Source organism: Macrobrachium nipponense, chromosome 5, assembly GCF_015104395.2.
Source record: "Macrobrachium nipponense isolate FS-2020 chromosome 5, ASM1510439v2, whole genome shotgun sequence".
NCBI lineage: Eukaryota > Metazoa > Arthropoda > Malacostraca > Decapoda > Palaemonidae > Macrobrachium > Macrobrachium nipponense.
This window is the reverse complement of record NC_061107.1, coordinates 115199153-115214510: the sequence shown is the minus strand read 5'-3', so window position 1 is coordinate 115214510 and position 15358 is coordinate 115199153.

Genomic DNA, 15358 nt, shown 5'->3' with positions numbered 1-15358 from the left:
TCTGTAGCTCCAATCTCAGGCTGTTGATTATTGTCGTTGTAAGTGATCAGTTGCTGGATGACGACCTCCAAGTACCTGACGTCTTCCCCTTCAATTGGGTTGAATACCTGGTTGCCGGACGAAGCTCCTCTGTTGCCAGAGGTTCCATTTACGTCGTTGTCGTTTATTCCTTCATTTCTTTCCATCATTGCTGAGTTTTGCTATTTAAACCCATAGCTGGACCCTACCCCATCAGGGATAGGTACTCATTTACAGCTGAGTAGACTGAGGAAATTATGGTAAAGATCCTTCCCAAGGAATCAACGCCAGGAGAGCGGTCACCATCCAACGACTGACCGGCCCCAATGTTGCTTAACTTGACTTAAGTCCATTGAGGACAATAGAAGATGTAAAAAACAGAGGCTTAAGGCCAAAGCACATAAGATCCAACGGTACATGAACAGGAATAAGGGATACCAACAGAACAAACTATTCGGAACCAACCAGAAAAGACTATACAGCCAACTAAGAGGGGAAGAACACCACCCAGAAAATTCCTGAAGCCGAACCAAGTAAGAGACTCTGGGAAAACATATGGAGCAATCCGGTATCACACAACAAACATGCACATGGCTCCAGGAAATCAAGGAAGAAGAAACAGGGAGAATAAAACAAAGATTCACAGAGATCACGACAGACACAGTCAGACACCAACCAAAAGAAAATGCCAAACTGGAAAGCCCCAAGGTCCCGATGAAGTCCATGGATACTGGCTCAAAAACTTCAAGGCCCTACACACCACGAATAGCAGAACAACTTCAGCATTGTATCTCAAATCACCATGCACCCAAATGGATGACCACAGGAAGAACATCCTTAGTACAAAAAAGACAAGAGTAAGGGAAATATAGCCAGTAACTACAGGCCTATCACCTGCCTACCAATAATGTGGAAGTATAAAAACTAAACAGGTATCATCAGTGAAAGGCTATACAATTACCTAGAGGACACAAACACCATCCCCCACCAACAGAAAGCTGCAGAAGGAAGTGTAGGGGCACAAAAGACCAGCTACCTGATAGACAAATGGTAATGAAGAAACAGTAGGAGAAGGAAAACCAACCTAAGCATGGCATGGATAGACTATAAGAAAGCCTTCGACAATGATACCACACACATGGCTAATAGAATGCCTGAAAATATATGGGGCAGAGGAAAACACCATCAGCTTCCTCAAAAATACAATGCGCAACTGGAATACAATACTTACAAGCTCTGGAATAAGACTAGCAGAGGTTAATATCAGGAGAGGGATCTTCCAGGGCAACTCACTGTCCCCACTACTCTTCGTAGTAGCCATGATTCCCATGACAAAAGTACTACAGAAGATGGATGCCGGGTACCAACTCAAGAAAAGAGGCAACAGAATCAACCATCTGATGTTCATGGACGACATCAAGTTGTATGGTAAGAGCATCAAGGAAATAGATAACCTAATCCAGACTGTAAGGATTGTATCTGGGGACATCAGGATGGAGTTTGGAATAGAAAAATGCGCCTTAGTCAACATACAAAAAGGCAAAAGTAACGAGAAACTGAAGGGATAAAGCTACCAGATGGGAGCAACATCAAACACATAGATGAGACAGGATACAAATACCTGGGAATAATGAGGAGGGGATATAAAATAAAACACCAAGAGATGAAGGACACGATCAGGAAAGAAATATGCAGAGACTCAAGGCGATACGCGTCAAAACTACAACGCCGAAATATGATAAAGCCCATATAAAACACATGGGCAGTGCCAGTAATCCATATACAGCGCAGGAATAGTGGAATGGACGAAGGCAGAACTCCGCAGCATAGATCAGAAAACCAGGAAACATATGACAATACACAAAGCACTACACCCAAGAGCAAATACGGACAGGCTATACATAACACGAAAGGAAGGAGGGAGAGGACTACTAAGTATAGAGGACTGCGTCAACACCGAGAACAGAGCACTGGGGCAATATCTGAAAAACCAGTGAAGACGAGTGGCTAAAGAGTGCATGGGAGGAAGGACTAATAAAAGTAGACGAAGACCCAGAAATATACAGAGACAGGAGAATGACAGACAGAACAGAGGACTGGCACAACAAACAAATGCACGGACAATACATGAGACAGACTAAAGAACTAGCAGCAATGACACATGGCAATGGCTACAGAGGGGAGAGCTAAAGAAGGAAACTGAAGGAATGATAACAGCGGAACGGCACAAGATCAGGCCCAATAAGAACCAGATATGTCCAAAGAACGATAGATGGAAATAACATCTCTCCCATATGTAGGAAGTGCAATACGAAAAATGAAACCATAAACCACATAGCAAGCGAATGCGGCACTTGCACAGAACCAGTACAAAAAGAGGCATGATTCAGTAGCAAAAGCCCTCCACTGGAGCCTGTGCAAGAAACATCAGCTACCTTGCAGTAATAAGTGGTACGAGCACCAACCTGAGGGAGTGATAGAAAACGATCACGCAAAGATCCTCTGGGACTATGGTATCAGGACGGATAGGGTGATACGTGCAAACAGACCAGACGTGACGTTGATTGACAAAGTCAAGAAGAAAGTATCACTCATTGATGTCGCAATACCATGGGACACCAGAGTTGAAGAGAAAGAGAGGGAAAAAAATGGATAAGTATCAAGATCTGAAAAATAGAAATAAGAAGGATTATGGGATATGCCAAAGGAAATCGTACCCATAACATAGGAGCACTAGGCAAGCACTAGGCACGATCCCAAGATCCCTGAAAAGGAATCTAGAAAAAACTAGAGGCTGAAGTAGCTCCGGCCTCATGCAGAAGAGTGTGATCCTAGAAACGGCACACATAGTTAGAAAAGTGATGGACTCTAAGGAGGCAGGATGCAACCCGGAACCCCACACTATAAATACCACCCAGTCGAATTGGAGGACTGTGATAGAGCAAAAAAAAAAAAAAAAAAAAAATAAATAATAATAATAATAATAATATAATAACAAAGCTCGCTATAAGAAAACGAGAGAGAGAGAGAGAGAGAGAGAGAGAGAGAGAGAGAGAGAGAGAGAGAGAGAGAGAGAATGACTTTGATGACTATGACATCATAGTTTACCTGTATAAGCTGAAATATATACATCGATGTTTAACCTGCATTTGTATAATGACCTCCATGGGTGCTCTACTAGCCTGTTTAAGTAGTACGGAAAAAGCCTCCATTCAAAAAATAGAAAAGAATCTCTACAATTGTAACGCTGCCGAAAGTAGCCTGAAAGAGGGTCTGCTTCCTAAGTACAACAACAACAACAACAACAACAACAATAATAATAATAATAATAATATCCTTGATCTCACACTGAATAGTAATTCTGTCGACTTAATTAGATCAGGTGGCGCACTCTGTACCAATGATGAGATTAGAAATCCATTGTTATATTACCATGAAAACTGAGTATCTGCGGTTTCTCCGAAGTTCCTATCCCCCAATGCAAATGGTTATGTAGTGTGTGGGTATCTGTTTGTATTCAGACCGCCACTAGTAAAAACACACCCGATTTTATTGTTTATTCTTTACCTGTCTTTATGTTTAATGGCCCATTTTCACAACGATAGGACAGCCAGTAGAATTGTTGTCACAGTAGCTTCGTACTCAGTCGGTTGTTTACAGTATAGACTCGTCAGTTTATTTGTTAATAAAATCATTGGTTGTTCAAACTAACGTAAAAGGCAGTGGTTGGCGCGTTTGATATTAATCTGCCTTACTTCTTTTAGTCTTTACTTTCTCCTGTCATATTTGTGAATGTTTTTGCCTGCAATTATTCTAAAATATTTAGTTCAATGAATGCTTTTTTGTATTTACCCCTCGAGGCAAACCTCTATATAGGCAATTTTATTACCATTATATTGTTCAAACTGTAACTGGTTCCCGAGGAAGTTCTGCGATAGCACAGACATGGAGGGGAAATAATACATTAATATCTAACTGTAAGGTTTAAATCAACTTAATGCCGATTCTTTGTTTAGTATATTGTTATAGAAAACGATTTTAACAATAAGAGGCAATTATCATTATTAAAAGGAGCATCTTGTGACGTTCTTGAATCATGTAGCATATCAAAAAAAGAAATCTAGGAGTACGGGGTGGATATATATTTTGTTAATTTGATCTTATAAATTTATGCTTTATCTATTGTTTAGTCTTGTAAATGGATTGCAGAAAGTAACAGAGGCTGTACAATGATTAAAGCTTCAGGCATTGAAGTAAACATTCGTACTGCTATATTATTAGGTACACATTTTAATATCTAATTCGGGAATATTCCAGAAGGGGAATTATTTCAGCGATGAAAGGATTTGTACTGAAGCGTCTCGAACAGTCGACACAGGCGTTGGAAGGTATGTGAAGTGTGTTCGAGACACTTCAGTACCATTCCATTTATCGCTTAAAAAATTTCCCTTCGGTGATAATTCCCGTTCGGGGATTTTCCCGAAGTAGCGTGAAATGGATGTTTAAACGACATTGAAGCTTAATGATTGAATGTAAATCACGATGTAATAATTATTTTTATATAATATGTGATATATATATATATATATATATATATATATATATATATATATATATATATAAAGGTATAAGCCACGAAGGGAAAATAAACAACGGAGTTTCTCCAAAATCTTTCGACTCGACGTCCTTTACTCAGCTGAGTAAACGACGTCGAGTCGAAAGATCTTGCAGAAACTCCGTTGTTTATTTTTCCTTCGTGGCTCATACCTTTATTTATGGATTTATCACGTTCCAAACTGTCGTGATTCAGTTACACATACACATACACACACACACACACACACACACACACACACACATATATATATATATATACTATATATATATATATACTATATATATATATATATATATATATATATATATATACATATATCATATTGTTAAGACGATATCAAGGAGCGATTTCAGGAATTCCCGTATGGATGGCAAGGTAATTCAAACCCAGTGTTTGAACATTTTTAACTCTAACATGAGTTAGAAACCCGAAACACTCTTTTAACATTTTTTAAATTTCTTGTTTAGCTCCATTCCGCTTCATCTCATAGATTATCCATTTATTATGTCTGAATTTACGTTTTTACCTAAGATATATGTTTATCCGTTAAAGATGCATATCTATCAATTTCCTAGGCGTTTTGGCCAAGCATTTTCCCTACTTGCCCAATGGACGTCTCCATCATGAAGTATTACTTACATGAGCCTGACACTAACGAATAGAAGCCATAATTAAAAACATGAGTTAATTCCAAGTGATAGTATTAAGGCTCCCCAAAACTAAAAAAAAAAAAAAAAAAAAAAAAAAAAATATAGCCAGGTTCAAATTAAGCGGTGGCATGGGGCATATGACATCCTATTATAGGCACGAAAAGCAATGGAACAATGACTATTTTTCAAGCAAAATGAGTGGAACCTGTTTATTTCCAGTGCCATTTTTCAAACTGATTATTATTTGGGGAGGTCGTGGAGGGGGAATGATAATTATTTTATGGTTTGGCAGATGTTTAATTTGTTCATTTTCTGCTTTAACGATTAGAGCGTACAAATAAGAGTCATGCTATATAATGAGGGGTTTTGATATTTTGACATATGAAAATCTACATCATAAGCAGTTGATATTATCTATTATGCAGCCTACACAGAGTAGCAAGAAACGAATATCAATATGACAGGGTTACAAAATATATCTCCTAGAATTATAGAAATGACCTCTGCTAGCATGAACCTTTGAACTTAATGAAATGAAGTTACAAAAAAAAAAAACACCGTCGCTTATTAACTTCTACTGTAATAGATAACAAATAATATTTAATAACAGCAGTGAGAAAAAGGGATATATGGAACAGACAGTGAGTGAAAATTGCTCCTGACCACCATTCAACTGAAGGTCAAAGTTTTCGCTTGATAACTACGCCTGAGACTCCTGCCTCTGCAAACAAAAGTTCACATTTGCGGGGTAGGTTTCTTTGCTTTCAAAGGAATAAAGTCCATTGCCTATTAACCAGAATTCTTTTCACTAGATTTAAATCGGGTCTACTGAAGTTAAATAACATCAAGAAAACTCCATCCTTATTTCAAGGTGTTGACTGTTCAAAAGTAAATTAATGTTCTCAAATACATGGAAGTTTGATACATCCAAAAAAAAAAAAAAAAATATGCCCACACACACACACACACACCACTCACGCACACACACACACCACACACACACACACACACACACACATATATATATATATATATATATATATATATATATATATATATATATGATATATATTATATATATATATATATATATATATATATATATATATATATATATATATATATATATGAACATTTACATTTTCAGATTCTCCTGTGATTTTATTAACGCATCCTTGTAAGTTAAAGCACTGAAAACAGGAAGTTTTCAAATGAAGAGAAAAAGAAATTGTGGGGATAAATGTGAATTAAAAGTAAAATTAAAGACGAATAACCAGAAAAAGGAGGTTTTTGATTCCAGCCTTTCTGCCACGTCGTTTAATGTTGAACGTATATGTGAAAACTATCTATGTATGATTGAAAAAGATCATTTGTCCTGATGAAGCGATTATAACTGGATTATAACTCGATACTATCTCCTTCAAAAGTTAACCAAAAGCAACAAACTTATTTGGAAATTATGACTTTGAATGTCTGCTTACTGGATGTAGTATTAAGCCTTACAATTGTTTGAGGATTGTATTTTATTTTCATTATATACTATTGGTATTTTAACTGGATTTCTATACGACCTTCACTGATGTAACAAAATTAAGGCTTAAACCAGATAGAGCTCAAGTTATTGACAATAAATCAATAAGGTATTATCGTGTTTAATCAATATTAAACATAGAATTATTAACATGAATGATAAATTTCGCATGAGAAGTGAACCAGCGACTAAATTTATGGGATCGATCTCCCGCGTGTTGTGTGTCAGATCCTCCCCTTCATATAATAATGAATTCAGCCTTTAGTACAATTAAAGGTCTCAAATTTCTAAAAATTTAACAATACGAGATAATTCAATATACAATAATATAAAACTATTTGGAAAAAAAGGATTAAATATTGATATGAAACTATAGCACCCACAAGAATATCTGCAAAATGAAATACAAAATCAGGTGGAAATGTTTCATAATCTAATTGAAACGATTATCAGTTATTTGTGCAATAAAACATCAGCATGAAATAAATTTATCTTCAAGAGAACTATTCGTTTCTTGCAAATAAGACCAAAAACTGTTATATATTAATTTACCAAATATAATATTACAAATAATTGCAAAGCACAATGGTCAAATTATTCACAGAGGGATTAGCTTACTTTACCTAAATTTCGAAAGTGGACCTATGTTACAAATATCCTTAACAATAATTGTTTTTCCTCTTTTATTCATTTTTTTGCTGCTGTAAGTTAGAGTAGGGTAATACTTATGCATATCTCTCAGCTATAACAGAACAATAGAATCCTAAGTGACTTTCTGGCAATATACTGCAGAGCCAAAATCCTCGGTGCTCTGTAAATGTGCCCAGGTGCGGGGAAACAGGAAGCGATGGCATTCATGCCTTTTGCGCAACATTTAAGCATTAAATTCGTTTAATGCTTCGAAACCTTTACTGGTCACTGCATTTGGAAATACGAAAACAGGAAATATAATATCGTTACACACACACACACACACACACTCAATATAATCACACACACACACACACACACACACACACATATATATATATAATATATATATATATATATATATATATATATATATATATATATATATATATATATATATATATAATCATATTCATTGCCTTGCAAAGTGCATATCTCGCCAAGATTGTTATTTCAATCGTTCTAGTTATCCTGCATTCTGAGTAATGGTGATAATCACTGAAGTATAGTACGTAATGAACGTAAGAGTTCACAAGACTAGAATAACGTAAAAAGAGAGAAAAGATTTCTTAGTCTATGAGACAGATGTTTTTAAGCTGCCAGCATTGCGAGTCACAGTCAGTCAATTATCTCTTGTTAACAGGTGGGTGCTCCGTTGGACAAGATTTTAGCCTCGTTCGCCTTTGCTGTAGATTAATTCTCCTCAGTTAGTGATGAACAGCCTCGCTCTCTTTGTTTTTGTTTGTTTCTAAAACATGTCAGTCCTAACTAGCCACTAACAGGGTTTGTATCGAACGCTTTTCTTTGCTCATTTCTATTTTTTCCCCTTAAAAGCCAACGTAGGTATTGTTCGTGTCTCATGTGACCGGAAGTCTAGCATGTTCATGGATTTCGTTCCAAAACGATTCGGAATATTCTGTGGGTCTTAGACCCCAATACGTTGTGCTTTAGTGATGACGTCGTTAAGTAGTTTTTGCCTTCAACTGAAATCCTAAAAATTTGTTAGTTACTATTCTAGAGACCGTTTGCTTGCTCTCTCTCTCTCTCTCTCTCTCTCTCTCTCTCAGTTAACGCAAAGTAATTAGTTGTCGGCCACTCCATTTTGATATTGTAAAATCTAACCTGTAGCTTTGTAGCAGTGTGTCTAAGTGTGGTAACGCGCCTCGGTATGACCAGTGAAGGTGTATATTTTAGTACTGCAGCTTGTGTAAAGGAATTGTTATATTTTATAGATTAAATCACGACTTAACATTACCACTGATTATAATATTTTACATGATGTTTTCATGTGTGTACTTTTGTTTCATTTGAACTGCTTCTTTTAATTCTTTTCAAATTTAGATTTGGGTAGATTTGATATATTTACATATTTCGTGTTTTCGTGGTTTTGCATTCACAATTTGTTTCATTAACTTTCGTAAAGGGTTTCTTATGACTAGTAATGCATAATTTGATTTAATGTCACGTTTAACACTTCTGAATTATACTAATTGCTTAGATTTGCTTTTCAAATCTTCTTAAGTATTTCTTAATAATTTAAAATTTGGTGATTAATTTAATTCCTTGATAGCTTAACAATTTTGAATTAATTCATTTAATACGTTACTTCAAGAATAATTAAATCTACGTTGTTATGACGTAATCGTAATTTTTTCTTAGATTATGAATTCTGCTTATAAAATTTAGAATTTAAGAATAAAAGTGATGCCCTGTAATTAACTTAAGCCTATATGAATACCTCACACTTGTTTTGATAAACTTAGTCTGATTTCTCACATATTTGATAAAGCTTTTTAAGAGAGGCACAAAGAGGAGAAGAGTACTCAGAATCGGAAATTAAAAAAATATCTGTAACAGCGATACCGACAACAGAAAAAGGCAAATGTTACATGGCATCAGATGCCTTCAACAGTAAGGGGTACTGCTACTGAAACTCAGGACAAAAGTGTAGAGCAATACTTAATGAAGAAAGAGGCAATGTGTTCACCTGGACATAGATGCTTCCACCGAAAGAAGGAATAGTGTGACAAGTCGCTGATAAAGATGTCTGAAAAGAAAGAAGGCAGATGTGGAATACGAAAAATCCTATTGAAAAGGGAAAAGCCTCTGTTACAGAGGTATAGTCTACCAGAGGGGGAGGGGAGGGGGGGGCGGGTGTTCTCGTGTGACATAAAATGTACCCTCAGTTATTACTGGGATTTTGAAGTAGAATACTTTCTTTAACAGTAAATCTTGGGTGGGATCATTTTCACAACCTGGCAATAAGTGAGAAAATGACCCATGTTTGTGGCTTTGGGGCTGATTTCGAAGTCGATAATTACATGTCAAATACATACAAAGGCCTATAACTTCACTATTTTTCGTTATAAAAAGAAAATTTTCAACTCAAATTATTCGTCTTGATGAGCTCTTTCATAGCATACACGTAGGTTTTGTGGGAATACCATTTCGAGCCATAGGCAAACTCCAATATGGTAAGTTATTGCATACGTCATATAAACTGGATTTCTGGCCACGTTTTTATTGCTAGCATGAGCCTGCTTATGCAATTCAGGTATTGTACTGCCAACTAAAGTGTGGGCATACGAGTTTTGAGCCATAGGCAAATCTAGCATGGTAAGGTCAATGCCCCCGTCATCAAAACAGGATTTCTCCCACCTTCTGTTACTGCATGAGCTTGCTTAAGCAATCGGCACTGTATGCCTGCTAAAGGGATCACTGTTTGCCTTTAGGGTACTCAGTCGTATTTTATTGTTATGAAAATTCAGGTGTCGCTTGCTGGCGAGGTAACTTTGAATTTCTAGATTGGTAGGTGTAACAACCAGGTATTTGGGACGCTTCGGTGACAATAGACACACACCACACAAACACACACACACACACACACACACAAACATATATATATATATATATATATTATATATATATATATATATATAATTATATAATATATGTATAAATATATATATATATATATATATAATACCTATATATATATATATAAAGGTATAAGCCATGAACGGAAAAATAAAAAACAACGGAGTGCCCGCAAGATCTTTCGACGTTCAACGTCTTTAATCAGCAGATAAAAAGACTTACAAAAGGAATTGACAGTACAGGAAGCTTGTATAACTGACAGATAGGGATTATAAAGAGTTAGTACCTAGAATCCGGCACACCCTATCTGTCAGTTATATGAGCTTTCCTGTACTGTCAATTCCTCATTTAAGTCAGTTTATCTGCTAGGTAAAGGACGTTGAACGTCGAAAGATCTGCGGAAACTCCGCTGTTATTTTTCCTTCGTGGATTATCACCTTTATTTATTGATTTCTATCACGTCCAAAACTTCGGGATTCAGTATACATACATATATAGAATTATATATATATATATATACTATATATAGATATATATATATATATATATATATATATATATATGATATAAATTGGAACGTAGAGTGAGCATAGAAAGTATACAAATAATGTATATACAGTAACTAATATATATATATATATATATATATATATATATATATATATATAGTTAATAGTTAGTACTGTATATACATCATTTGTACTTCTGCATCACTCTACGGTTTCAATTTTCACACTTATTGACGACAATAAACATTGTTCTTTGATTATCAGAAACATCAAGAAATAGTTAGTTTCTGAAAAAAATTTATGCACAACATAAAGATATTGCCTTCACTGCTCCCTCATCATCACTGTCTTTGTCTTTCGTTTGGATGACTATGCGTCCAAATATAATTTTCTCAGAATATCCCTTGTTACCTTTTCTGAGAGTTTCAACAAGATTAGCCTAAGAAATGGGATCCGCATTTATTTATATAAATTGTTCTGTTCTCATCTCGTCCGACGTGGGTGGTAAAGGAGGCCAATTTGCCACAATCACTCGGGCATCTTAAATGGCATCCTCTTATAAAGCCAATTAAATTGTTATGATGAAAGTTGCAAAAGCAAATTATAATATGTGGTTCATATCTTTGATTGCTCGTAGTTTCTATGAATTTCCATCAGAGTTGACGGAGAATTAATTAGTATTCATTATTGTTAACAAGTGTATTTACGTGAATACGCAGAATTTCATGAACTGCAGAGCGTTAATATTTTATTATAGGTGAACGCTTCTAGATTAATCAGCCACTGCAAAGCACCTAAAATACTTTAAGTAGTACTGACTGAATTTGAAGTTTAATGCCACATCCAGCTGTTAGTAAGGAAAAAATATTTCAGCAGCTAACCAGGGGAACTAGTTCTTATCATTTAGCACACTGCAACAAAATTTAAATATAAACAAAGACAAGAAAACGTAAATGCAAACAAAATATATATAAGCAATATATTTAAATAAACTACCTCAAGTATCGTCGCCTTGTACATAACGCGGATTTTGAACATTTATTCTAAAGGTAATCTTTAATAGAAATGGAATTTCGGTTCTGAATTCAGTTATTTCAAGCGACTCGAAGAAAGCCTGACTATTGATCTCCACTCAGAATTCTATTAATTGCACCAGAAACGTTCATTCTTTTCAATACTTTCCTCGTCTCGATTTGTTTTAAGTTCAACGTAAGAACAAGTGAACAGAGTTATAACATATGTTCTCCTCTATTGTGTTAATGATATGTTACGATATCACGAATGCGTTCATAACTTCATATTTCAAATTCTTTTAAAATATTCAATGGTTTTCCATGCAAGGGCTCATTCATTCAAGATATGTAACATTGAAACTTAAATTAAGGAAGATCATTATCGAGATATTTACAGTAACGTTTACAATAATGGAAAATATTAAAGGGGAACTGTTCATTATTTCACTACTCTATTTTCATTTTACATTAAAGAAATTACAGTGATCTGTTCACGCCTTGTCCCATGATTCTTATTTTCCTTTTTGCAATTGAATTATGCCTTCCCCTTTACACACACACACACACACACACACACACACACACACATATATGATATATATATATATAATATATATATATATATATATATATATATATATATATATATATATATATATATATATATACAGTTTGGGTAAAATGATGACGCTTCCTTTAGATCCTATTTCATGCATGCAATACCTCGGAAATACTTATTCACTACGATGCTGTGATGGGCTTGATTGATGTTTTTAAGGGTTCTAATACTTGGTGCGACCCCCATGCTTCTTTTTAACTGCTTGAAGTCGTCTGGAACACTCTTGGCTAAGTCTTCAAGGATGGTTTCGGGAAAGTTCTCCCAAATGTCTCTGACCTCTCTCTCTAGTTTCTCGAGACTGGAGGTGTCGCGGTCCCTAATTGTGCTTTGATGATGCCCCACAAAATTCTCAATGGGATTGAAATCGGGGCTATTGCCAGGCCAGTCACCAAGAAAAGGGATTTTACAGAATTTAAGGAGATCTGTGACTGTTATGTCCTATGACAAGGGGCACCATCCTGCATGAACACCTTTGCATTACATTTGACCATTGACGGTACCAAATATTCCATTAACATCTCAGAGTAGTTGTACTGGTTCAGGTCAGAGTAGTGTACTGGTTCATAGTAACATTCTTGGGCAGTGTTACCAACGCCCCTTTGCGTGGTATGAAAAGCAACCCACAACATCAAAGAATCATGGTGCTTCGTGGTCGTATTCACGTACTTCTCCCGGAAAAGGGTCACTACTACGGGATCAGTAAACCTTCCTTGAAGTGCCTGAGGACACTCTGAATGTGACTTTCGTCACTATAAAGGATCCTTTCAAAGTGCTGGAGGGTTAAATTCTTCAACGTACGTCTAGCATATGAAAGGCGATTCCTAATGTGACGCCTCGTCAGGAGCGTTTTTTTCTTGGCAGCAAGACAATGGTAGCCTAAGCCGTCCTTTATGTACTTCTTAGGGTTCTGGCACAGATATGACTGAAGATTTTCCTGTTTGCTCCTTCAGCTGTTTAGAGGAAGCCCTTGGATTCTTCTCAATAGCAATTCGAGAAAGAAATCTGAGGTCTCTGTTGGTTAGTTTCCTCTTTCTCCCTGTCGATGTTCCAACCTGGGGTGGCCCTTCTCGCCCACATCCTTGAACTTTTTAATCCAGTGTTGGGCAGTTTCTGACTGTCACACCGACACTAGCAGCATTTTTGGAGGTGACACCTTTTGCTTCTATTAAGCAAATACCTGAGCAACCTGTGTTTCAGTAATGTGCTTATTACCCGGATATCCAGCACTACACTGCAAAAACCACAGGTAACTATGCGTGGAAACAGGTTTCACAAAGTAATGTTACTAGGCAACAGAGGCTCCCACCCACGCAACATCAAGGGTAGGGGGGACGGGTGTTTGTGAGAGGAAAAATGAAGGGTACGTGATTGCCAGACGTATGTTTACGACATTTAATTCGGCCAATACTGGAGTCGAGAACGTTGCTGCCCGGTTTTTGGCAAAAATAATTGACGGCGGTCAATCATTTTTACCCAAACTGTATATATATATATATATGTACGTATATATACATATTATATATATATATATATATATATATATATATATATATATATATATATATATATATATATATATATATTACATACATATATACTATATATATATATATATATATATATATATATATATATATATATATATATATATATATACACATATATATATATATATATATATATATATATATATATATATATATATATATAATATATATATATATATATACAGGGGGTCTCGAGTTACGACGTTGATCCGTTCTTACGATGCATCGTACACGATTTCAGCGTAAGTCGGAACATTGAAAAATACCACATGATTTAATGTAAATACCTATCAATAACAACGAGAGAACAATTCCTTACCTTTATTAGTTTGACTGGCTTGCACACTGGAGAGGAAGCTGCGGTGCTGGAGAGACTGGGGGAGGTTAGTGAAGAGCAAAAGAACCTCCAGAAGTTGTGCTGGAGATGCTGAGGCAGATGATTCTTGAGGTGAGGCAGAAACATACTAGTACTGGAGATGCTGAGGCAGGTGATTCTTGAGGTGAGGCAGAACATACTACTGGAGATGTTGGGGCAGGTGAGTCTTTAGGTGAGGCAGAACTACAGAAGGTGCTGGAGATACTGGGGTAGGTGAGTCTGGGTTAGCAGAACATTCAGAAGGTGCTGGATTAGCAGAGGCAGCTGAGGTAGAGGGTACAGGATCTCCTGCAGGCCTCTCTTACCTTCTTAAAATACTGCTCCAGGTTAGTCTGAACAGAGAGCGACCTCTTTCATCCAAGATCTCTGTAACACTGCATCAAATCCATGACGCCTCTGGAAACCCTAGTGAACCTGTCCAAGTTGGGATCCTGAGCCTCAAAAGTTGACAACGCTTGCTGCAACTCTGCAAAACCTCTTATCAAGTCTGCCTTGTGAAAGCCTTAGGCTCTGGGGTGGGTGCTTCTTCTTCTTCCTCTATTATCTGCTTCTCCAGTTGTATCAGGTCCTCAGCAGATAACTCGCCATGAGACTCCAGCAGCTCTGTAACATCATCAACCTCCATCTCCAAATTGATTTCCTTACTCAGGGAAACAACAACGTTCTTGACAACTAGCTGAACTGTGTCCTCAAACCCATGGAAATCATTCACAAATTGAGGACAAATTTTCTTCCAGACACCATTCATGTTTTTTGTTTGCTTAACCTCCTCCCAGAATTAGCAATGTTCTTTACAGCATCAAGGATGTTGTAGGATTTCCAAAAGTCCTTCAGAGTCAAGTCCTTCTTGTTTCAGTTGCCTGTAAAAGCCATAGCAATTGTCCTTCGTAGGTAGTAGGCCTTGAACGAA